At 37.9% G+C, this 25,370-nt stretch overlaps 1 long non-coding RNA gene across 1 annotated transcript in view; it reads left to right on the top strand.

Annotated features, from left to right (window-relative positions):
* LOC117937845 overlaps window positions 1–25,370 on the top strand; it is a 456,187-nt gene that overhangs the window by 169,813 nt on the left and 261,004 nt on the right. The gene's annotated exons all lie outside the window — the stretch shown is intronic.

The raw sequence follows: 25,370 nt of genomic DNA, 5'->3' as shown, positions 1-25,370 counted from the left end.
GCTTTTCATGGTGCCTTTGGCATCTGAGGCTTGCAGCTTGCTATCTAGCTTTCAGCCCCTGCTGTCTGCCACAAGTCTATTGGCTGCTCAACATGCTTCTGCAAGGCCACTTGGCCTTTCAGGATGAGGTTGTACTGACATGTTTTAAATTTCACCTTCTGCAGACTTAGGAAATACTACACTGCAATGTTGCGTGGCTCTGTTAAAGTGAGAAAAGACAAGGAGACTTTTAGATATGATCAGTTAAAAAACTTACTTAGATTGATTGAAATTTTTTTTTTTTTAATTTTAATGAATTACACAATCATAAAAGTCATGAAATATGTAATAATCATTTTATCAAAAATGTGATTTGTAAATGTATGTGAAAAATGTAATGTGAAATGTAATCATTTGACCAAATTTCATCATCATCAAGCATGTAACTTTTAATTATTGATTGAAAAAAAAATCTAATTTATTTTACTGGCCATTCTGGAGAAACAGTTTAGTAACTCATCTTTACAGGCAATGTTGAAATACTTGCACTGTTAAATGTCTTCTGAAAATTTCAAGACCAGATGAACATTTTTCAGCCACTTCTCTTCCACTTCTATTTGTTGTAAGCAGTAAGCTGTAATTTTCACAAAAAGGCATGATCATTTCAACGGAGAACAACAATGTTTTTAACCGGTGCAGTATTTGCTTCTTTTGTTTTTCTTTGTGCGGTTTGGCTGAATTAGAAAACAGTAATCTGAAATCTTCTGAGGGACGATTTCCTACCTACTCACATTTTGTTTACAGATAACTAGCTGCTCGATGATTTGAGTTTTGTATTGTAAGCACTAGAATTAAGTGGCAGATGCTGACTGTGGCTCTTTCTCCTTTTGTTTTCTCCACATAAACAGCCGGTTCTGTCAAGATTGCTACACTTACTCAACAGGGATTTGTAGCTTACAAACTAAAACATGAATATTAATTATGCTTTCAAACTATCACACAAGGGGCTTAGCCTGCATCTAATTATGGGTTTCAGCCTAATTCTCAAGCCATTTGGAAGGATTCAGATTTTATTCACTTATTCATTTGTTTTAAAATTAAATATAGTAATGAAAGCAGATGAGCGAGAAGTAAAGGAAACGTCAAAAGAAAAGGAAAAAAAAGAGTGTCAGCCGGCGGAATTTCTGCTTCTGAGCAATTCCGGAAGTGGAACGGCAAGGACAAAGACTTTACCTTTCCTGACGATTAACCCGACGATAAACAACAATGCAATTCCGATTGCTTAGAATAGCAGAACAAATACCTTTTGCTGAGATAGTTACTAATTAATGGCCAAAACATAGATGCAAATAAGATAAGCTTCCTTTATTGTTGTTGCATGATGCAGCCGATGAGATTCAGGTGCGCTACTGGAGACGGTGCTCAAACTACATTTAGTTTTATTTTTCAGAAACAGTTTTGTGTATTGCAACAGTTGTAATGATAAATAAATACATGTAATAATTTGGCATAATGTACAATTGTCTTCTTAAGGTGTGTTATTTCAGTGCAGAGTTTGGTGTAGTAATTGCTTTTGGATAAAAACTGTTCATCAGGGGCGACCTCTGGCTCACCCAGCTGGAGCGTGCGTGCCATGTAGGCTGAGTCCTTTGCAGCGGCCCAGGGTTCGAATCAGACCTGCGGCCCTTTTCTGTGTGTCACCCCCCCCCATCTCTCTCCCACCTTTCCTGTCTATCCACTGTCACTGTCAAAAAATAAAGGGAAAAGCCCCCAAAAATAATCTAAAAAAAACCTGTTCATCAGTATTGTGGTGTGTGCTCTGATGGACTTACATCTCTTCCCTGTGGGGAGGTGTTCAAACCCTTCGTGTGCTGGGTCATGTTAGTCAGCATGAGCCTTCATTATACACGACAGGAGTGAGCTCTCTTTTTAAAGGACACAGCATACAGTGGATGGGAAAACAACTGAACTTTAAAACACTTTTTTTATTATTAAACCATTTTTTAATGGAATAAAATAAAGTAATGAAAATAAAGGTGAAAACGATAAGATGAGACCCTTAATTAGTCCCACAGTGGAAACTTTTGCAGTGTTGCAGCAGCAAATGGGATAGTGAAATAATGAGGAGCATACATTTTAAAAGCTAAACATATTAAGTAGACAGACTGAACTGTTAAATTTATAATACTGTACACAGGAAATATTGATATTGAACAGTTTGCTATACATTGATATTGCACATGAGTGAGTTGTCAGTTTTGGTGTGTGCAGTCTACGGACAGGAAGGAACGACCTGCAGTATTTTTCCTTCATACACAGTGGGTGAAGCAGAAAAAAAGGGATAGCATCGTATATACATTAATAAATAAATGGCTCTTCTAGCCTAAAATACACTAATCACATTTCATTCTAAGAGGATCCATTTATTTCCAAACTTTGCAAATCCTTCATTTCTTCCATCATGGCTCTTCAAAAACCAAGTGCAGTACTTTTTTGAGACTAGATGTGTGACCTACATGTCAAGTCAAAATAATTGCTGTATCTCTTTGTGACTGTTAGAGTCAAAGAGCTTTACAGTATCAAAGTATAGAAATCACCAAGTAGAAAACATAAAAAAGATCATGAGGTTGAAAGGATGCATTCCAAATGAAGCCATATACAGTGTGTTTCATTTCACCAATTATTATTCATGACTCTTCATTATATAGATGTATGGATTATTAATAATGTGCACTCTCATTGCATGTCTAACAATCTGTCATCATAACAGTTGACCTTTCTCAACATAATTGAAACAGATTTCCCTCGACCTCATTCCTTTTACAAGCTTTGCTCTCATCCTAGTTTGTATTCCCCGTTGCCGTTCCTCCTGGCATACACATTACTATTTGCTTTGCCCCCTGCTGTGCCTCAGTTGTTTGTCATGCAACAATGAAAGACATGCTGAACTCCATACAAACCCGCTGTATTTTCCATTGACTTTTTTTCTCTGTAGAAATTCTCTGCTTTTTGGAACCTCAACAACTCATTAGTTCGTCTCTGGTAAGACAGCAGATTTACACGGAATACATATACGGACTACGTCTATCCCCCTACAATGGAACATAGTTCTGCAATGTGTTAATGCTTTGTTGTGCTTCTCCACTTCACTAGCAGTTGCTTTTTCACTTGGAGGATGATGATGGAGAGTGATGTAGTGTCATCAGAATGGAAATGTGTCTGCCAACATCTGACCTTGATAGCCCATCAAATGCACACAGGCCTGTATTCAGAAGCTGTGCCTTTAAACGAGCCATCAGGACTTCTGTACAGTTGTGATGTCACAACTAGGTTGAAAGTGCCGTTACAGTCATTTCCCTGCTGCCATGACCGGTGCCAAATGCACAGATGTGAAAGCCTGGAAAACTGTTCAATTTGAGCAGAATGGGCTTTTTCCTGGAGGCTGAACATTTTAGACTGTATACAAAGTATTAACAAATAATGTATTTTTTCTAATACTTAAGCTTGTAAACATAAGACTAGATAATAGTAGAAAACCAAAATACTAATATGAACCTAAAATGAGCAAAAGAAATTTGCTGCTTAGCATTTTGAGATATTGTTGGATATTTTGGCAAATATCCACAGCCCGATTTACATGTTTTGACGCCCATGCGTTGCAGCCCTCCAGGGGACTAGTTTGGTGCTCATTGATTGTCAATCTGAAGAGCATGAGGTGATGTCTCTTTTGTGTTACAGTGTGCGCTTAGATTTTAATGAACTGTTCCTCCTAACACCTCCTCCTGGGAAAATCACAACACCGATAGTTACTGCAGCATGGTGCAGAAATCTTGTTGATGCTATTCCTTCCCCAAAAACACTTTTGTAAAGTTATTGTAAGAAATTAAAATGATAATTATGTGGTATTTTGTAGCAGCAGTCTTCACAGTTATGTGTGGCAGTGGATTTATTTGGGAAAAAATGTACTCATTTGGGTGCCCAGATAGCTCAGCTGGTAGAGTTGATCCTGTCAAAATGAAGGAGAAAATGCCAAGAAAATAAAAATAAATGTCCTCATATTGTTCCCTAATTCCTTACTTTCATTGTCATCTTGAAAGAAAAGGTTTGAAGATTCAGTTGCAGAGTAAAGCTGTTTGTAGTAGTATACTGGATACCATTTGCTGACGGAAAAATAAATCATCAATCTTGATTAAACAAAAAAAATCCAATCACCATTTAAAAACCTAATTTATTCAGCATTTTCCCTGACTTGTCTTTGGTTGTCATGCTTACAGACTCTAAGTTGGTTAAAAAGGAACCCATACACACTTTCTGAATGCGTCAAACTGTATCTTCTGTGAAGCCTGATTCTCCGCAGGCAGCAAGCACAGCTTGAAAAAGAAACTTTCTCAAGGACATAAAACAAGCACTTAAAATGAGTGAGTAGAGGCAGTGTGGTCCATAGACTGTTTCAATGAGAAAATGTGTAATTAATTAATCTTTTCTCAATTGCATTGCCTGTCAGGCATCCTTGTGGCACGCTGCTCCTTTATTATTTTACCATTAATGACAACTCACTATCAATCACAAAGAGTTTCTTAACTCTGAGTAAGGACTGCTCATGGACTGCTCATCTTCCCAACTTCAACAATGAGTAATTTCCTGGGATCAACTTGGGGAGTTTATGACAAATGAAGGTTAACAAATGAGGACTTTGAAGTATCTTGCCTGAAAGTGATTAATAACAACTTGACAACTTGTGTAAGAATCGGGACAGAGGAGAGATGTTAATGTGGTCAACATGGAAAAACAGGATGCCCGGAGATTGTGCCGGTGCTGGCATGTGTCTAAGGTTTAAGCGATTATCATCAATGTTCCAGAGATGCCAGCTAAAAGAAGATGGAGTGAGTGGAAGAAGCAAGTGCATAGAGAGATTTTTCTACAAAGGCCTAGGGCTGAAAGGAAGCTCTGATAAGGCTTCTAAGCATATGTCTTTGCCAGGACTTGCAATGTGGTGGAAATGAAATCATAATAGACAAGAAAAGATAAGCTTTAAAATAATCATGTTTTTATTCTTTCAGCCATAACATAAGAGAAGCATCAATCTCAACATTGCAGCTAATACCACTTACAACATCACACAAATTAAAGTCCAAACAAAGTGTTGGTGTTGAATCAAGCAGAATAGAGCAAATGTGGTGTTTTCAAGCTCTAATTAAATTTACGTAATATGTTTATTAGTCTCAGCAATTGAAGATATTTGAAAAGAGGGTTGATAATGATGACAAACATACAACTTCTAAACAACTGTCCTTCAGGTTTGATCTTTTAATACCGTTAAGCACATCTGCAGCCACCAAAAGCATTTTTAACATTTTATAACTATTTTTATATTATATTATTAGACCAATGTCTTATTGCAGCTACAATGGTGGCAATGATCATTTAATTATCTAGACAGAATATGCAATTGCTGGGTGCGTTAAAACAGTGATGCAAGTGATTATGGTCAGATTTTTTGGACATAACCTTGCACATACCTTGTGTGGACTAGCTAGACCCTTTTTTGCTCCACAGTTATGATTATGGTCATGAAAGTCCATGCTGAGTTCAAGTACTACGACATTCATCACCTTTTCATTTTACACATCACACTCTTCCTGCATTGGGACTAAATGTTGCCAGTAAAGAAGGCAGGGCTATGCAGGTCTTCTTTTATCTGCGCTCTATGTATTTTTTGTTATATCCCAGTGTTATTTGCAAGATATTAAAAAAAAAAGGCTTAGACTGATTTTACAAAAGCTCCAGAAAGCCTGAATTAATGCTGCGTGATGTGTTTTGTGGAAGGACCAAAGCCAGCTGGACTAATGTCATCCAACGCTTTATGATGACAAATTACTAAACTGTGGTACATTAAGTATATTGGTAGAAAATAACTTGGCATTCACACTCACTTCAAAAATAATTGGATGGGGAATGCATAAATATGTGGTTTGTTGACATATATATTCTTTAAACTTTGAAAAAGCTGTTCATTTATAAGCGTAATAATGAATATTTATGCATCAGCTGTCCAACTCAAGTGTCCCTTGTCGATTGTGGCTTTGCTGGATAAATGAGTGCATCCTTTGCTACTATACAGTGCATGGAGGCAAAGAAAAATATTTGACAGTATGATGATACTAAGTAGAGTCAAAGCAGGGACAGGAACTATGAAGTATCAGTCTGGCTTTCACCACAGAGCTGGTGACTCAGCACAGGCCAGCAGTGGATTTCAATAAATCAAAAAGCTAACTGGACTCTCGGGGTGGCCACGGCTGAGTGTTTCTCATTACAGCTGGGTAAGTCAACAAAGAGCTGAGTGACAGTTTGGAGAGGAGCCAGGAAATAATCTACACACATTGGACGTAGTAAGCAACTTTCCTGCAGATTCTCACTTTACCTGTTTTCCCACAATGCATCAACACTCCCCTTTGATTTGTCTGTAGACTCAACAGTCCCGTTGTGGATTTACTGTCCACAGCAGGACTGCTGGAGGAGCTGTTAAGACTTTGAGCCAACAGTCCTGTACTTTGACTAATTCTACAGCCAATAGTGGAGACAAAAAAGCAACTCAATCACAGAAAGGCTAAATGCACTATGTTTACCAGCTAGTTACCAACGTCATCTCTGTGCCGAGGATCTAGTGTAAAGTGGGTTTATAGAGCCTCTTTGCAGTGAACAGCTGCCTGCTGCAGCCTAAAACAACGCTATGAGAGCAGTGAAAGCAAACCAAAACAGTTGCAGCCGGACAGCTGATCAATGAGCTGGAAGTCAGTATAAAGCTTCGTAAAGTTGACGGGAGCTTCATATTCATCTGATAATTCTCTGTAGATTCATCACCACCAACGATTCTTTTCACATTGTTGCAATTTAATTTCAAAAATATTGTTTAAAGCCACTTTAATCAGCTGCTGTGAGTTTCATAGATATATTCAATGTCAATCGTGCTTGAACATTGTACAGTGAACATTGAGAAATGCCTCAATTTGCTGATGATAAAACATAATGCACATAATTATGTGCATAATAACAACATTTATGTGTAAACATTGTTTTGGAAGGCAGCATGAGAATTAAAGAATTCCAGTATTAAAAAATGGAAATGTGTGAATTGACATTCAGTACTATATAGTATTGCAGTGTATTGACCTTTCTCCAGTGATGCTCATAGCTGGGAAAGGCTTCACGATGTGAAGAAAAAAATCGAATTGCAATTATTTTCACTGATATTGCGATATGATTTAAGATATTGGGTATGAACTATTTTGTGTCAGTATCTTCATTTTCATTGAAAAATATGAAATTTAAAATGAAAAGGGTTAGGGCTTTCTTTTTCACTATAACACTTAATTCAGAATGGTGTGACACATATTTTGCCTCTGACAAATGTTGCTGCCCCCTTGTGATATGGTTGTTGCACTAGTCCATATTGCAATTCCAATAAAATTGTGATTAATTGTGCAGCCCTGTAACTGGGACAGGCTTTGGGTTAAAGGTGGTCTCCAGTTTACCAGCAAGTGTCAACTTCTCTGAGCAAGACACTAAACCCTTAATTGTTCTGTGGCTCTGTGCTTCCTGTCCGACTTTGTGGTGAAATCCATGAGTATATGAACTAATGCAATGCATGTGCTTTAGAGATATTGGCAGATAAAATACTACACACCTGTTTATTATAGTATGATAATTGTTAATATAGTAAAATTTATCCTTGAATAAAATGGATTAAACTGAATTAGGAAAACTCTACAGCCATGATTTTAAATGGCGCCATTATAAGCAGCGTCTGTCATTACAAACCCATTTAAGAAATACTCTCGCCTTTTAGCACTGACATTATCTATTCCTTTACATAACTCAAGTGAATGCAAAAGAAGCTGTGAATGTCATTGGAAGAAGCAAACAAAATTACAAGCTCTACTTATGCAAGCAAACATAATTAACGGACACAAACTCTGACAGTGCACCTGTTATAGTCCTTAAAACCCATCCTGGCTAAGGAGAAAATCTGCTGCCGATCTGCTTCCTCTAAAATGCTCCCACCATTCTAAAATTGTAAAATTGTCTCATTGTCTCAGTTTCGTGTAAAATACGAGCAATTTTCTGAAAATGTTACAGAACACGCCATGGTAACTGTGGTTTTCACCTCTTATTTTTTTGTGAAGCTCTAGTGAATCCTTCCCTCAATGCTCATGGACCTGCATCCTAAGTGGCTCCTGTGTTTGTGTGCATGTACGTGGAGCTGCCTGTATGTGTGTGTGTTTGTGTGCTCAACACTTGAATATAATGAGCTCTGGAAATCTTCCGGACTGCTCTAATAGCTGCATTCTAAGCCATACCCCTGGGCTAAAGGGTCGCGTCGCGTCGGTGGGAGCCGAGGCGAGCACCAGTGCCTGGCAGCCTGCAGCCAAGCCATCCATCAGCACAGCTTAGGCCATCGCTACTGCTCAGCACTGTGGCAGAGGCACAGGCTGACACACACTGCCCTGGCTGCAAATACAGAGACAAATCACACTCATACAATACATGTTGATATACGATGTTGCTGTGTTGATACATTGTTTATTATCTTAGTGTAGAAAAAGGAGGCACCGATGCAGCCAGTCGACATTTCAACATGCTCCAAAAATAGACGGAATTACTTATTTCCCTAAGATGTATACATGTTTTTATTGCTGGTTGCTCAGTCCATTAGCAGATTCAGAGAAGAGACTTTAAAGATTCCAGTAATTTAAAACAGAAAATTAGATATGTCTGATTAAATACATCAACCTATGTCACGGATATTTAGGGAAACAAGTTCCTCAGTGTTATGTACTACAACCCGTATCAGTGTGGCTCTGTAAATGCCAAGCTCATTACCATCAACCGGCCCGGCTTGATGAAAACTAAGCTGTGATTTCAGAAGAAGCTGATATGAGAAGAGAGGATTAGCAGCCTGTCAGCGTGCTGGAGGAGAATTCAGACAGAGCCTCGCACAGCTGTCTGTGGCATCAAAGTTCATCTTTATTAAAAAAGATCTAATAAGAGGATTTCCAAATACTGAATCAAATACATCACATGTGATCAATGTAGCAGATATAAAGTTTTATTTAGCTTGATCGCCACTTTCTTGAATCTATTTTCATAATTTCAGAGTTCAAAGTTTCATTGACAATAATCGCTGGTCCATAAATACCACTGTCCCTGGCAATCAATGTCACACAGTTATTTCAAAGCTCACCATAAAACAAGTTACACTTATCCCACCTAGATTCCAGTGTAATGCTAAGCAGTCCAAGCCTTTGTTTCTGAACCCTTGAAGCTAACACAATGTATTAGAATATGAAATACTTGATGAGGAGAATAATTAAAATGCAGTAAAACTACAGAGACAAATGTAGTATTAAATACAAAGACAGAATTCATTCTCTTTGACCAATTCACATTGAATGTGAAAAGACAGCGCAGGCAATTAAAGAGGACGAAATCTGGATTTCCAATATCAATCCAAATTTCTTTATGTATGGCTTGTTAAATGATGTAGCCAATTCATAATGCCTAAAATAAGAGGTAACCAAAGCAGTGTACCACAGGTATAAAAGTGCTCAATCCTTGAGAAATAATCAGATAAATCTTCACTTAAAATAATTTCTCTTCTTGTAGCTTGCCTGGATAATCCTTTACTGTGACAACAGGAAAGTGGGAGCATTGGCCATTGATCGTAGCAGCGATTGTAAGGAGGCACTGAATTGAATAAAACAATCACCCGCAATTACATTGATTGGGTGAATCTCCAATAGAGCACCACAGCTAAACAAAAAGGAAGCAGTTGGAGACCAGGGAGGACATTGTGACGTGATGAATGATTCACTGTGTATTCCGCACCTGTAATTTTGTTTGACAAGCTGATGAGACTGTTGTGTCCCACACTGCATGCTAATACACTTCATGCACACTGTATTCCTGACTGCCTATTTGAAGCAATTTTACCACCTAATGTTGGAAAGAAAGAACATTGTGTGAGAGGAGTTTTTGATGAAAACAAGAAGTGGCCTTAACCACATTATTAGTCCCTCCATGTACCAAAAAAGACCCTCTGACAGCTTACATCTGGATGGAAATGACCTATTTCATTTTTGTGTCCTACTGTATCTTCCCTACACCTTTGTCACATTTGTGCTAGCGCTCTTCATCCAGAAATCACATCCTATCACCCTCCTCCAAGATTGACTTCCCCCTTATTTTGTTTCATTCCTTTCCCGTGTGATTAAATCTTTCCATCTGGACGAGGCATGTGCACAGTCATTTATGCCAGTTGTGAAGACAGGCATCCAGCATCTTAACACTCTGCAAGCTGGTTTGTGTTCAAAAGTGGATAAACCGGTGCACCAATTGACTAAGCTTTAACATCTTGCAAGAATTTCCCATGTGTATAATATGATTTTGGAAATGGCTGAATAGTGATATTGTTTGAATTTTTTGTTTGTCTGATGTATTTATTTGTAACCAATACAGGAAAATGTAATGGCCTTATTAAAAAAAGAAATTGGGAAATCTATACAGTATCCAGTAGTGCAGAAGGGTGGGGGCTAGGGTTAGTTTCTGAATGAAGGCCCCATTTAAATGCCAGCTCTTGTGCAAAACCTTTATCCAACCATTCATCTAACCTTGCTACATTCACATTCTAGTAGAAAACGTTTAGGTAAAGTTAGCTTGATTGTGGTTTTAAGTCAATGCTGAATGCCCTTTTTCACTGGTTTTTATTTATGACTTTATTTAAGTTTATTTAAGTACAACAGAGGCTTCAAAATACTGGATTTGGATTGGACAAAGTACCTCTGAATCTGGTGAATTAAAATAGTCAGATAAAGTATATCTTCTTTTATTTATTTATTTGTTGTATGAAATTTGCATTTGTGTATCTTATTTAATTACCCAGTTATAACTGCTGGGCTGACTAACTTGTATGAGATGTGTTACGTCTAAGGGAATACAGGGAGAAATATGCTAACAAGTTATAATACGCTTACTAAAAAACCTTTGAATGGGACCAAAATGACATAAACAATAAACAAAAAAAAACACAGTCATTGGTCTAATCCAACAGAAAGATAATACTAAGTTCCAAATTGTCCCCAAATGAACATGGATGCATGAATGTGCATTGTGCATACAACAATTTTCTCAGATAAAATTACTTACCTTCATTACATTTCGGGTGTTGAAATGGTTTCAATACAGTATACTGACTAAACTTTGACATAAATAAGTCTGTAATACAGTCACCATCCTCCGATCTTAACTGTTAGTCAACATATATATACATATATTTTTGTTGTTGTTGTTCTAATTGGATTTATTGAACACGAATAAAAAACCTTTTAAAAAAGCATAAAAGGCATACCATAAAACAATAAAAAATTTTAAAAAAGCGCAAAGAAAGGTCAATCTTCAAATTTTGACCAGGAAGGACAACAAGTTCATGGTCGACGAGAAGACAACAAGGGACAAATGGCAGAGAACGCCTCCCTCTGTGGGTTGATAGACAGTTCCATTGACGGCCAAATAAGGTTCAGGTGTGGGGGGGACTAGGCACTCAGTGAGAGAGAGCTCCCTTCCAAGAAGAAGCCAGAGGAAAAATCAGAGTGTGTAATATCAGGGTGTAGATTTGTAAAACACTGAAAAAAGGTTATGTTCAAAACTTTCCTTTTAGAATTACAGTGATGTTTCCACCAAGAATATTAGAACCAAGAATATTCCAAAATATAAAAAAATAAACAAGGTTTAAAATGTATTTAATGAAAGGATCTAAACATATTCAAGACAAAACTTTGGGGTCTTGTTTCTCAGCCAGTTCAAAGCCCATTACTTTGTCTCTCTGCCATGTGCCCACTCTGCTCACTGCTTTTGCTGACGCATCACACTGGACATCTAAGTTAGCTTGAGGGATGTGTTGAGCACATAGGGGGGCTTATACTTTGAATTACAAAGTGAAAAGCAGTTTTTTGTTTGCTGTGGGAGCAGTTTTTTCTTAGTTTCCTGAAAATGTTATTTTAAAAAGCTATACCATTTATAAACTTTGCTTCTTATTTCCAAGAAATCCAGATGGAGCTGGCTCATTTTTAAAGCATGTACAATTACTGAGTGTACAACGGATGCCCACAACAAATGTAGCCCTGCTTAAATTAGTTCAGGAAGACCTGTGTTTAGATTCTATCGGGGGGTCTGATGGTTCTCTACCCCTATAAATATATACGAAATATTCGTCTAGCAATGGAGGCTAATCGCCAAAGACTACATTTTATTGAGCTGTACAACAAACCTTATTTGCATATCTGCAAACGTGTCTCTCCTGATTAAACTGCCAGCAGCATCGAGTTTGGCAAAGCCGACCAATAACGCAACAACGACCGATGTTTCTTAACAATGACACTCCTTATTTTAAAACCAACGGTTGTATTTCTAAAACTAAAAAAGGTTGTTTTTAACTAGAGTTTGTCCAATGCAGTTATTTTGAAGTTTTACAGTTCCATCCACCAATTATACAAGGAAAGTGTCATATGCATTACAATTAAAGATGGTAAGAATTACAGGTTGGAGCACGTACTGTACTGCGCATATTCCTCAGGCACAATTCCACTGTGCAAATGTCGAGGCATTTGCACTGTGGAATTGTGCCTGAGCAATACGTTCTCTACAAAAGTTTATCCAAACTATATGTCAAGCTCTGCAGTTAATGAAGTAAAGTAATCCCAATTTACTTTGTCAGTATATACAGTATATAGTACTTACTGTTGACAACACCACACCACTAAGCTACATTATTCCACACAGCAGGAGCATTTTACATGTAATACTATCTGTATTTTGTATTGCAGAAGATTTTGACATCATTACATTTTTAGCTGTTACAAAACATTTACATTTGACAATATTATATGTAAGAGTAGCATAGTATCTGCTAATGTAATCGTATAACCCTATTTCATCCAAGCAAAGCAGCATAGACACTTAAACTCTGACATATAAATGACAAACATTACAAACTTTTAATAAGGCTAGTGTGGAATTAAAATCTTTTGGGGCAAATATATGGAGGAAGCACATTTATTTTTAACAAAAACTTTAATCATTTTTACCCAGCTACTAAATGGAAGAAAGTATAGTCCCAGCAATGTACGTATCTAAGGCTTAATAATGTCAACATTGTAGAAAGTTCCACACACTTATTGCCAAATATACAGTAGTTACATTCCAAACAAAATATTTAACCGTCTAGCCTGCTGCAAATTTACTAATAGAAGAGGAAAGTGCATTGGTTGTGCTACAATAAAGCTGTAAACAAACAAATCTTACATGGGGGAAGCTGAGACGGCTTTTACTTAAATATATATTTTGTTTCCTTGAGATGGCTAATTCAATTTAAAGTGCTGATACACACAAAAGAGTTCAACAGCCTTTGATTAAACTGACATGTTTCATTATGTAACGTATGTTGTATTAAATATCACTGGAAGAAACCTCCCTGGGAACAATTAACCTGCAGCACCACCGTCCCCATGAAATACAGTATCAAATCTGTACTGTTTTTGATGCGTTTTAAAGGAGCACTTTGCTTGTTGCTTTGTGTTAGTAGAAAATGTCAGTGTGGATTGTGGAAATGTCCACTCAAACCCCCCAAAAGTATGTGGCTTGAAGCCAATTATAATCACAATTTTAAAGGATATTGCCAATTAACCAACAAGCTCCTTCACCCCCCTCAACCCTACAATATGTCCTGATGTGTAGTCCTGACCCACATCCTACTGGAATAAATTGTTTCTGTCACTGCTAATTAATGTGACCTGGACATAACTCCTGAACTGTGACACCTCAGAACAAACTGTTTCTCTCTGCTATGCTAGAATATTTCCAGTTTTAAACAAGTTTTAGTATGCTGGTCCTTAAAATTAGCCACTTTGATCAAACAAGCAAAAATTTACCTTTTTTTATTACAGTATATCCAAATAAGTTATAGTTATAAAACCTACTCCCTTCAAGGACAGTTACATTTAAATATGTAAATGTTAATTCATATACAGAAAATGTAAACTCATTTATTTACCATGTCCTCTGGCAAACAGACATGCCATTTATTTTGTTTGCTCATATTCAAGGACCATACTGGAGCAATTAAGTGTTTTCCTCAACTCATTCTGTTTGTCTCTTTCGATAAACTCCAATGCAACCCATTTACACTGGGTAAAATTATCAATTTAAAGCTTAGTAGGTCTAACACTGTAAAGTAAATCCATCCAAACTATTCCTGTGAGTCTTGTTCTTGGACCTGCTTAGGTGTTCCATCAGTGTAAAAACTGTCTTCATTGGTATTGTGCAATGTTCTGGCTTGTGCACACTTGCAGATGGAAATGGGAAGATTAGTTAATTGTACTCATGAGTCAATGTCTTAGAAAATATCTGACACAAAAGCACTGACACATGGAAGCAGATAAAGCAGACAAAAAAAGTATTTGGGACTCATTTTGGTAGCTTTTCAATGCCCAGGGTTAACTTTGATGTAATTGTTTCTGGAAATAGATATTAAACCTCCAGAGAATTACTATTTGTTCAATTCAATTCAATTTTATTTATAGTGTCAATTCCTAACAAGAGTTATCTCGAGACACTTTACAGATAGAGTAGGTCTAGACCACACTCCAGAATTTACAAGGAACCAACAGTTCTAGTAGTTTCCTCCAGAGCAAGCAATAGTGCGACAGTGGCGAGGAAAAACTTCCTTTTACAAAAAATACATTTCTGATCTGCCACTACACTACGAACCAGCCAGACCTCTCAAGTCATCTGGGACAGGTCTACTTTCTGTCCCCAGAGTCAGAACTAAACAGGGTGAAGCAGCTTTCAGTTTCTATGCTCCTCATATCTGGAATAAACTCCCAGAAACCTGCAGAGCCGCTGCTACTCTCAGTTCTTTTAAATCAAGGCTGAAGACCTTTCTTTTTGATGTTGCCTTTCTTTAAATTATGTTCTTTTAATGTTTAATTTCTTATGCTGCACTGTAACTTTTACTCTTGTGTTTTATGTGTCTTAATGTTTCTATTTTTAATTCACTTGTTTTATCTGTTTTTATTTTTTAACTGTTTTTTTTTTTTACTGATTTTGTGTAAAGCACTTTGAATTGCCCTGTTGCTGAAATGTGCTATACAAATAAAGCTGCCTTGCCTTGCCTTGCCTTTTAGAAAGAAACCTCGGACAGACCCAGGCTCTTGGTAGGCGGTGTCTGATGGGCCGGTTGGGGTTAGAATGTAGAGTGCCAATAACAATCACAAAAAAATAGTAGTTTGTAGTAGTTTATTGTAGTAGTTCATGAAATAGCAGGGCACTGTGCAGCATTACAAGGCACAGCTGGACATAGCTGGGCACCGCAGAGCGTAGCAGGATGAACATGGCATCGAAGAACGTGTAGCGGGACCATGGCAAAAGCTGCAACCATGATTTTGAAACCTCCCTGATCCGAGGAAACATGCTGGAGGAAAAAGATCATAAGTACTCCGGGGAATGACTCCCCGGAGCTAGGTTAGTAACAGGCATTTCTGGGACACGGATGCACGTAAATGGGAAGATAGAAAGATAGAGGAGAGAGGAGGTCAGTGTGTCAAAGGAAATCCCCAGCAGTCTAAAACTATTACAGCATAACTAGGAGAGACAGGGTGAAGAGAGGAGCCTGGTCAGGCTAGAACTCTCTCCAACCGGACTGTATCGCCCTGCCTCCCTCTAGTTTTATTATATTATTGATTATATGATAGATAAATCTGACAACTACAACCAGAAGCAGGTGGGCTGGGTTGGGCGGACGCTGCGACTCCCCCACTCCCTAACAATATTCAATTCTATGCCCTAACTATAAGCTTTATCAAAGCATAACTAAGAGAGACAGGGTAAAGAGAGGAGCCTGGTCAGGCTAGAACTCTCCCTAACCGGATCGGGCTGTATCGCCCTGCCTCCCTCTAGTTTTATTATATTACTTATTACATGACAGATAGATCTGACAACTATGACGAGAAGCAGGTGGGCCGGGTTAGGCGGAAGCTGCGACTCCTCACTCCATGACAATATTCAATTCTACGCCCTAACTATAAGCTTTATCAAAAAGGAAATTCTTAAGCCTACTCTTGAATCATATTCATTTTATACCAAGAAACCACCACTTCAAGCACTGTAGGAACATCATAGTGTATGTGGTTTATGGAAATGTTTGTCCCATGTTTGTAAAACACAACATGACGATGTAGATTTTAATGTAATCTCATTGTTCAGATTTGAACATAGAATGAACATTAATGCTCGGATTTTTGTTGAACGTTTGACAGTATGGCTGCATACAAAGTCAATAGAATGAAGGCATAGATAGAAACAAATGGGCACTATGCAGTGTGAAATAGGGCAAAGATACAACAGTGCAAGTTTTAAGTGGGCACTGTAACGCAAGGTCAAATTTAATTTCACATTCACCCTTAACACAGTTTTATTCACAGAAGCGCTGTCAGCGATAAATACTGCAAAATGTTTGGCATTTGGTTGATGTTTAAACTAGTCAGTACAAAACATACCACTATGAAACCACTTAAAAACAAGACTAACAGTATTTCGTGGCAATCCATCTCACAGATGCTGAGATCAGTCGGGACCAAAGTGGTGGACTGACCAACAGACCGACATTGGCATTCAACTAGTGGAAATGTAGATCAGTAGAGTCTTTATAGTAGTTATAAAATATTATACATTTCACTTGACAGAAGGTAGACATAAATTGAGTCATATTGTAAAAGAGAGGAGCTCAAAGTGCATGTTTCTTTGGCCTGCAAGATGTTCCAATCGTCACAAGCTACACGTTGACTCTGACTCTTTGCAATGTCTTGGCAAGGAGGGTTATGGGAGCTCATAAACTCCAAGCTGCCAATGTTAGGAGCCAGTGAGACTCAACCATATGGGCCAGGAAACAACAAAAGATTCCACTGCAATGCGGTGCAGGCCTGGGTGTTGATTCTCAGTGGAATCGATGAACCATGCAAGCAACCATTTTTCAAAACAGGTATTCATTTTATTCTATTTAAATGTTTCATGAGGTTTCAGTTTTAGTAAAAGACAGGTTCTTAAAATAGTGGCTTAAAATATATGGTCTTTTTAGCTGAATACCTGGAGTGCCAGTTCATTTTTCTACCTGGATATCTTGAAATTTGCACTGATCACACAGTAATTTCCTTTTAAAAGAGTATGTGGTTCCATGCAGACTGGTAGAAATGTCAAATTAAATACTGCACTTAAAACATCCTCACTGACTTACAAAAAAACAAACCTCAACAAGCCTTTATTTTACTGTTATGATTTTCCCGATGTAACACCCTCACACTAAATATTGAAGCCCAAAATTTGTTTGAGTGGATCCATAAGGGCATGTTGTCAAAAGCAGTGGCATAACAGAAATCTAATATGAATAAGCTTTGTTGTGAATAAAGCAACTGCAAGGTCTCAGTGCAGACTGCATAATCCAGTAGTCCCAGAAGCTGCCTTGGTTAAATGAGGGAAAAAAATGCACAGAGCTGTTAAATCAATTAGTCAGAGCCTGGCCTAATAATTGCAATATGACCAGATAATATCCAGCTCAAAGAGCTTTTTCTGCCCTTTTTCCATCTTTCTCTTTGGCTCAGTCATACCTACAGGTATTTAAAATGGGCTGACTCTCAAAGGGAGAGGGAGAGAGTGGGAGACAACGAGGCAGACATGTCATTGGTGCTGGAACATCAGGGCCAGTCTGTTAGGGCTGTCTCTTTCTGTCACAGTCTCAGCCACCACTCTGTTATCTGTACTGAACATATGTCCACCCGTGCTATTACACACTGACTGCTAATGGAGCATAAGACTGAGGTGGACCTCCCATTCACTGTTGGCTACACCACTGCCTCTCACTCAAATGCTATTCTTGGCTGCACAGACACACATGGAGAGAGAAACGAACATGCATGCAAACAAGTTCTTGAAAATACCACATTTTCTATGAATTAAAACGTACTCCAGATTTTTTTTACAAATCAGTGAAAAAAAAAACAATCTTTTTTGTAGTGGTGGAGAAAAAAAGATTATTTCCACGGAGACAGACGATGGACTGCATTGCTAAAGGCAAAATAGCTGTAATAGAAATGGTAATGTCCTCCCTCTATCTGATCATGTTCAGTCTGAGAGGCATTCTCAGGGTGGCAATTTGAGTTATAGGGCTTTCCTGTTTCCTTCCTCTCTGTCTTTCTGGATGCTTCTAATAACACGGTGGGATGCTGAGAGAGAGAGAGACAGAGGACTGTTTAGAGCTTGACAGAAAAGCAACTTAATAAATTTGATGTCACTCTTTGATATTTCAAACCCCACACTTGCACACACACAGCCCATTTATTTTCTCTAATCCTTTTCATGGTGCTATGGGGCTGGAGTACTGGATGTACTGGGCAGAAGTCAGGGAAATACCCTGGACCGGTTGTGAGTCCATGAGGGGGCTACCCAAGATAAACAGACAAATTCTTATGGGTGAGTCTTTTTTCTTTCTCCTCTGTTCTCTCAGTTCAGTCTTGTTCTTACTACTGTATTTATTCACTCCAACATGTAACATGAGGGGAGAAGCAGGAAACACAGGAACACCTTGTTGATTCCGCATTACCTTTTTGATGCAACTGTATATCATGCGGAAGAAAACAAGTAACACCACAGCCAAAACCTATAGCAAAATCTACATCACAATAGGTAATTTCTCCATTGTGAGATGAATAAAGTATTATCTAATCTGATCAGCAAACCTGTCTCCTTACAGATTTGATGGTTGATGGTTTTGCTAAATAGATTTAGACGGGTAGCCACTTTAACCAAGACCATGATTTTGTTATTATAACCTAAATGAAACCATACAAAAAGTTTCCTGTAATGCTTTAGTTGCTATGACCACATGTTGTAGGGTACACAGATTTAATACAATAAATTGTCAGAAAATGTTTTGCAGATATGTTCAGCATATTTTGGATCTTTACAGATGTTAGTTTAAAATATGAGCCCGTTATAATTATGTTGATAAAACACTTAATCTGAGAGGCATGCATTTCTTTCAAAACTTTGACGTTGCAAAGTAGATGTATAGAAACATTGTTTTTGGAAACAGGGTTGAATGTGAAAGCACACTGAAAATACAGGAAAAATCATCATCTAATTAACACTACTTTCTGTTGCAATAGTAGGTGATGTGAGACTTGCAGCACTACAGTCAAAACATTTAGTCAGTCAGACAATAAACCTTTTTTAACAGATGTAATTTGATTTGTAAATAATTAAATGCATGATTACTGAAGTCACATTGGTTTCATGTTTCTGATATTGTGCTTGCTGGCTCACTCTCACCCTCACTGTCACCACCACTTCAAGGCCAGAGTCATCATTAGTGCCATTGGTAACACCTGTGCTTTTTCCTCTGACAAAAGTAAACATCTCGGCTGTGAGAGAAGCCAATGTGCATCTGCTTTGGCGGTTTACCTTATCTTGATATACTGGTACAACAAGCAGACCTATGATACAAAATCCTAATGAATGTCCCAAGACATGCAGTCTCATTAGTCTTATTTTGTGCTATCCAACAGACCACTAAACCGCATAGAAGTGGTCAGAGGCGGACTGGGACAAAAACTCACCCCTGGCACTGTGGCCACACCAGCCCACATTATTACGCCCATGGAGCCAGACCCATGACACGTGCCTTCAGTTGTACAGATGGTGAAATTATATAAGCTTTACCTTATGTAACAGATGTTTAAACATTTAATATACGTAACGGACAAATAATGCTTAGTAGTTTTTAAAGCATTTGTTTTTACAACAAATTGACAGATGCTGCCCATTTATGCTGTTTGTATGCTGTTACTGTCATTCTCTACTGTATTTTAGTCTTTCTTGTCACTGTCCGTCTGTTCGATCGTCTGTTCTCTCTGTTGACAATGGACATATTGTCTGTCTGGTCCCCCATTTTATCATCTGTTTTAACTCTCTAACTCTGCAATTAAAATATGTTTTTATGGCTGCCTGTGATTATGCCATGATTTTTCCTTGGTCAGAATTGGCCTTGATTGACACATGAAGCAGGTGGGATCTGGGGGTCTTCCCCCACAAGATTGTGAGGGTAAAAGACTTCAATGTATGCATTCTGAAACATTTTAGCCACCAATTTATGGTAAAAACGTCTATATTTGTGGCAATGAAATCACACAATTCTGGTGGCAGGTAACAATTTAAAATACATAATTTAAGGGAATATTATTTTGCTCAGTAGTTCATTGAGGGGGCTTTCACATCCGGGACGTGGGCCGGATACAACAACACTTGCCCCAAAGTCCAGTTGCTTAATTAGCACAAACAGGGCTTATGGTAACTTTTTTCCCCAAGGAGCACGTTTTTCTACTCAGTTGAAAAATGTAGGATTGTAATACATAGACTACTGCTTTTACTGCTAAATTGTACAACAACACAACACAAATATATATATATATATATATATATATATATATATATATATATATATATATATATATATATATATATATATATTAATAATATTTACTATTACTGATATAATAATTACTATTATAACCATTGTGAAATCTTGCATGCGATAAAAGACCATCATATGCGCTGTCGGCCTGTTAAGACAATTTATTTGTACATTTAAAAAAAAATCTGACCGGGCCACATTATAAAAAATGGTCCAGACTCTCTGGCATTTGCCAGAATTGCCAGATGGCCAATTCGCCCATGAAAGTGGTTGCTGTAGGAGTACATAATTAAGAACATGAATAGATGTTTTTCCTGAGGGTCTTAATGAATAGTAATATCTAGCTGTGTAATATAAATGTGTGGCTCTTGCTCTGCATGTTGCCATTGCAGTTCCTACATAGCAATTGTATTTAGGACTTTTTTAGTTTTTTCCCCCTTTTGTTAGCCATGTCTGGGCAATTTACATAAACCCGAGCAATTTTTTTTCTCTATTGTTTTTTGTATTCTTGTACATGTGTGTGTGCAGATATGTACCTGTTGGTGGAAGTATTTATTTGCATATACCTATATTGTCTATAAATCTATTCAGATACCTGAGGATATTTCACTGCACCCTAGTTAGTTGATGAGCTAATTGAAAACACCTTGCTCTTCCAAGCACCTGCCTCCTGATTAGCTGTTTCTCTGAAAGCCTAAATCTCCAGATTGATGTTAATCTAGAGATGAATATGCTCTGTAAAGTGTTGCTGATGATGGTTATGTTCACAATTTGTTTTACGCATCTCAAGAGCCTCTCAGTTTTTGCAATGTTTGATCCTTTATTCTTTATTCAAGATGATGAAATGTCACGCAGGGAATCAAACTTTCTTCTTTTTACATTCTGGTTGCATTCCTGTATGCAGTTGATTGGTCTGCTAATCACAGCAAAGGAAAAAGGCTTTGAGGAAAAACATCTTAGAAGATCACATCGTGTGGCATCACATTAATCACACTGTTTCAGAATTATTCTCTGTGCCGGAGAGACCACAGAGGCCAGCTGCACTGAACCAAAGGCAGCAAGGAAGAAGAAGACTTAGTGGATGACAGTGACCAATGATCAGCACTGCAACCTCAGGCTGAACCCTGAGGCCATTTAATCTGGTGTTTCTTAGTTTCTTATCACCCCAAAGTTTATAGGCCCAGCATTCACTCTGAGATCTAAGCCTGATCAAAAAGTCCATGTTTTACACACTCTAACTTTCCAATAGTTGTCAGACTTATTTAAAAATAGTGGCAGAAAGATGGTTGTTAAAAAAGACAAAGAATCCTGTAATTACATATAATTTCAGTGGGTTTTGAGAGGATAAAAGCACGAAAATGAGGAGCTTGGATGTAAAAACATGTCCTGGAATATAAGCAGAGTAAAAGTTACGAGAGTAGAGGTGAGAACTATGAAGACTTTCAGCTGATTTGACCTCCAATTAGTAAACTCAAGGGATTGGAGGTCAAAGCAAGGCCTCACCCCCCTAACATAAAACGCGTTGTGGAAAATCAGTGGTGAGGCTGTTGTCTAAAATTTAAATAACATTACTGTAACTACCTTCAGATTATCTGGAGGATAAACAACACAGCTTATACAGTATTTATATTAACATATACAACAAGATTTGAACTTCAGGCTGTTTAACTCGGTAAGGCTGCAGCGGAACAAAACAACTGTTTGCTTTTCATAACAAGCCTGAACAATTGGAACACTTGAGTGTTTTTAAATTAAGAAATCAAATATCATAAAGCTTTGGTCATCAAGTCTGCAAGAAGAAAATTTCATACAAAAATGTGAATATTCTTGCCCTAGATCTCTGAATTGTCGTCCACTTTTAAGATACGTTTCAGCTATTTCACCCTCTCACATTTTTTTAAGAGTAACAAACAGATTGGCAAGGAAAAATGTACTAGACAAGAAAGAAAAATAAATTATACCAAAAAAAACTAAAGAACATACCTGTACACTTACCCAGACAACTTTCTACATACAGTACAGGCCAAAAGTTTGTATACACCTTCTCATTCGAAGCGTTTCCTTTATTTTCATGACTGTTACATTGTAGATTATCACTGAAGGCATCAAAACTCTGAATGAACACAAGTGGAATTGTTTATTTATTATTTACTTCCTTTTACATGCGTAGGCCATTGTTTACAGTCCAAATTGATAGATTTTGTATATGTTTAAGGTCCAGATGACATTTCGGCTATAAACAGAAATACAAAAAAAGTTACTACAAAGCTAAATAGTAATCAGACAATAGCTGATGGGTTCCTATTTGTATTTTGGCTTATGCTATCTGCCTCTTTTAGCTCTCCACATGTGTTGTTTACATGCATGCAACCAATGCCCACTCAAACATGCTTGGTCAATACTACTCGGACTACAAACGGAAACCTTACTTCGAAGCCTTTGCTACAGATTCTGCATTCATATGTACATATCTGTTTCTAGAGATTATCTTATAGCTGGTGAAGATAGTGGCACATTTAGCAGCTACAGAACCACGTTTCCTCCTGGAGTTGTTGGATACCAAATCAGATCCATTATTGCTAGTTTAATTTAACGTCTCTCAGCAACTCCTACTTCCATTTTAATAACGCATAAGCAGCCTTCATCGGGACCCTGAAAGTACTGCAGCATTAATTCAAGCTTCTACCTGCCTTTCTCTCAGAAAATAACTGCTTAAAATACACTTGTTTTCTTCTGTTCTCCATTTACTGTAGCTATAAATGCAACTTCATCACATAAACCAGTGACTCAGAGTAATTGTCCAGAGACAGTGGAAGAATTACCACTTCTATTCAGGAATCCTCAAGTAGCCCACCAGTGCAGGGAGCCAACATGCTCTAGCTTTAAATATGATAAGGCAGCAATTGATTTTCGTAATCCACTTATGATGTTTAAACTTATGTTGTATGTCAGGACTGAAATGAAGATTAGCATTTTTCAAGTTATACATTGAATTGGTAACATTCAGATATTGATATATCTTTTCAGACGATTGTTTCCATGAATAGAACATTTTCATAACACTGATAAGAAAGATGGATATTAGTTCCAAGGCTTTTAATGTGGTTATTGTCCCAGACAGTTGCCCAGTTTGAATAAATTAATCAGATCAAATTTACATCCCTGGCAATGGGAACGACACATGCATCAGCCACAGATCTGCTTTCTCCTTCGGGAGGGGAAGTGGCCATTAGTCAAGAAAATGATTTAATCACTTCTGTCAATGGCAGCGTTGTGAATAAGCTCATTGCATCACTGAGCACCATGAGGGGCATTAGCCACGATCACATTCCCTTTCGAGGGAGCTTTCAACTTTATTTTGTAGCCCAAGAATAGCAGCTCTTTTGGCGATGCACTGGCTGTTTTTCAGCTGTTACTCTCTATTTTTACATCTCAGTGTAATGCTGTTTAAAAATGGACTCAAGAGGCCCTACAGGACATGAGCACATGCATGTATTCCATTTAAGCCTATTGCCTTAAAGGCAAGTGTCATTCTGGCAGACGTCTAGCCAGCATACCATCCAAACGTAGCCCCGCCCACAACATTTGAGGTCAGGAAGTTTGGTCTGGACTTGATCCGTTGTGGAGCAACTATGCTCAAACCAAAGATGTTCGGAGGCGGGCTTTGTACGATGATGGACAGGTGATCAACAGTAACGTAATCAACCACGTCACCAAAGAGCTTGAATTTGGGTTGAATTTGTTTACAACAAAGACAGCTGCCGCTGGAGAATTGAGATGTTTATATTCCGCCATCGCGTCTGTTATAGAAGATAACAACAGCAAATTAATTTTAAAAGAGGAACAGAAAACCGCAATCAAGGCATTTGTGGATCGGATAGATGTTTTTGCCATCTTCCCTACGGGATTCGGCAAAAATTCAACAAACGTCACATATACTGTTGCTCTGATTGGTTTTAGGTCTATCCAATTGAGTTCAGAGGCATTTTCTTTCTGGTTTGGTTGAAACACGCCCCATAATCACAGCCCAGTGGAGCAGTAGCAGACTCCTATTCTGAATAGAATATGAGTCGCTGGTCTGACAACGTCAGGCTACCAGACATCCTCCTGGTCTGTTGAAAGAAATGGTGGAATGAGAAACCTCTAATCTATCTGTCCTCTGCTTGCTTTGTTGTTGTGGTACTCTGTGTGTGTTTTGTTTTCCAAGTCAGACGCTTCATTCTGGTTTCTAAAGCCTGTTTTGAAATGACAACTCCCATTGCATCACAGACTGAGGTAGTGTTCAGAAATTCAGAGCCCTCACAGTCAGTCGGTGTCACTTTAAAAATGCATCAGTGTTGGTCAAAGTTGTGGATAAATGGAATAATTAATGTTTAGTTTTCATCCAACATGTGAATCTTTGGTCTTTGACATCTCCGCCATTATGCTAGCAGCAGTTGGTTCCATTTTCAGTGTACTGCCCACTTTACTTTGTCCTGATGCTCTAAGCAAAAAACTGTTTTATTGCAAGCTTAATTTACTCACTTCTTTTTCTTGGACTAACAGGGAAACCACATCATTAGGTATAGGTGCTCTATACAAGGCTTACGGTTAAATAGTTCTATAGTTTGTAATAAATACGTATTTTCGTTTTTGCTAAAAAACTAAATTATAAACGCAACATTTTTGTTTTTGACAACATTTCTCATGAGCTTCAAAGGTCTAAGAATTTTTCTACGTACACAAAAGGCTTATTTCTCTCAAATGTTGTTCACAAATCTGTCCATTTCTTTGTCAGTGAGCGCTTCTCCACTTCTTCTGTGAGGTGGAAGGATTATCT

Source organism: Etheostoma cragini, chromosome 22, assembly GCF_013103735.1.
Source record: "Etheostoma cragini isolate CJK2018 chromosome 22, CSU_Ecrag_1.0, whole genome shotgun sequence".
NCBI classification, from domain to species: Eukaryota; Metazoa; Chordata; class Actinopteri; order Perciformes; family Percidae; genus Etheostoma; species Etheostoma cragini.
Note: the sequence above shows the minus strand (reverse complement) of the source record. Positions and strands in the feature narration are given on the sequence as shown.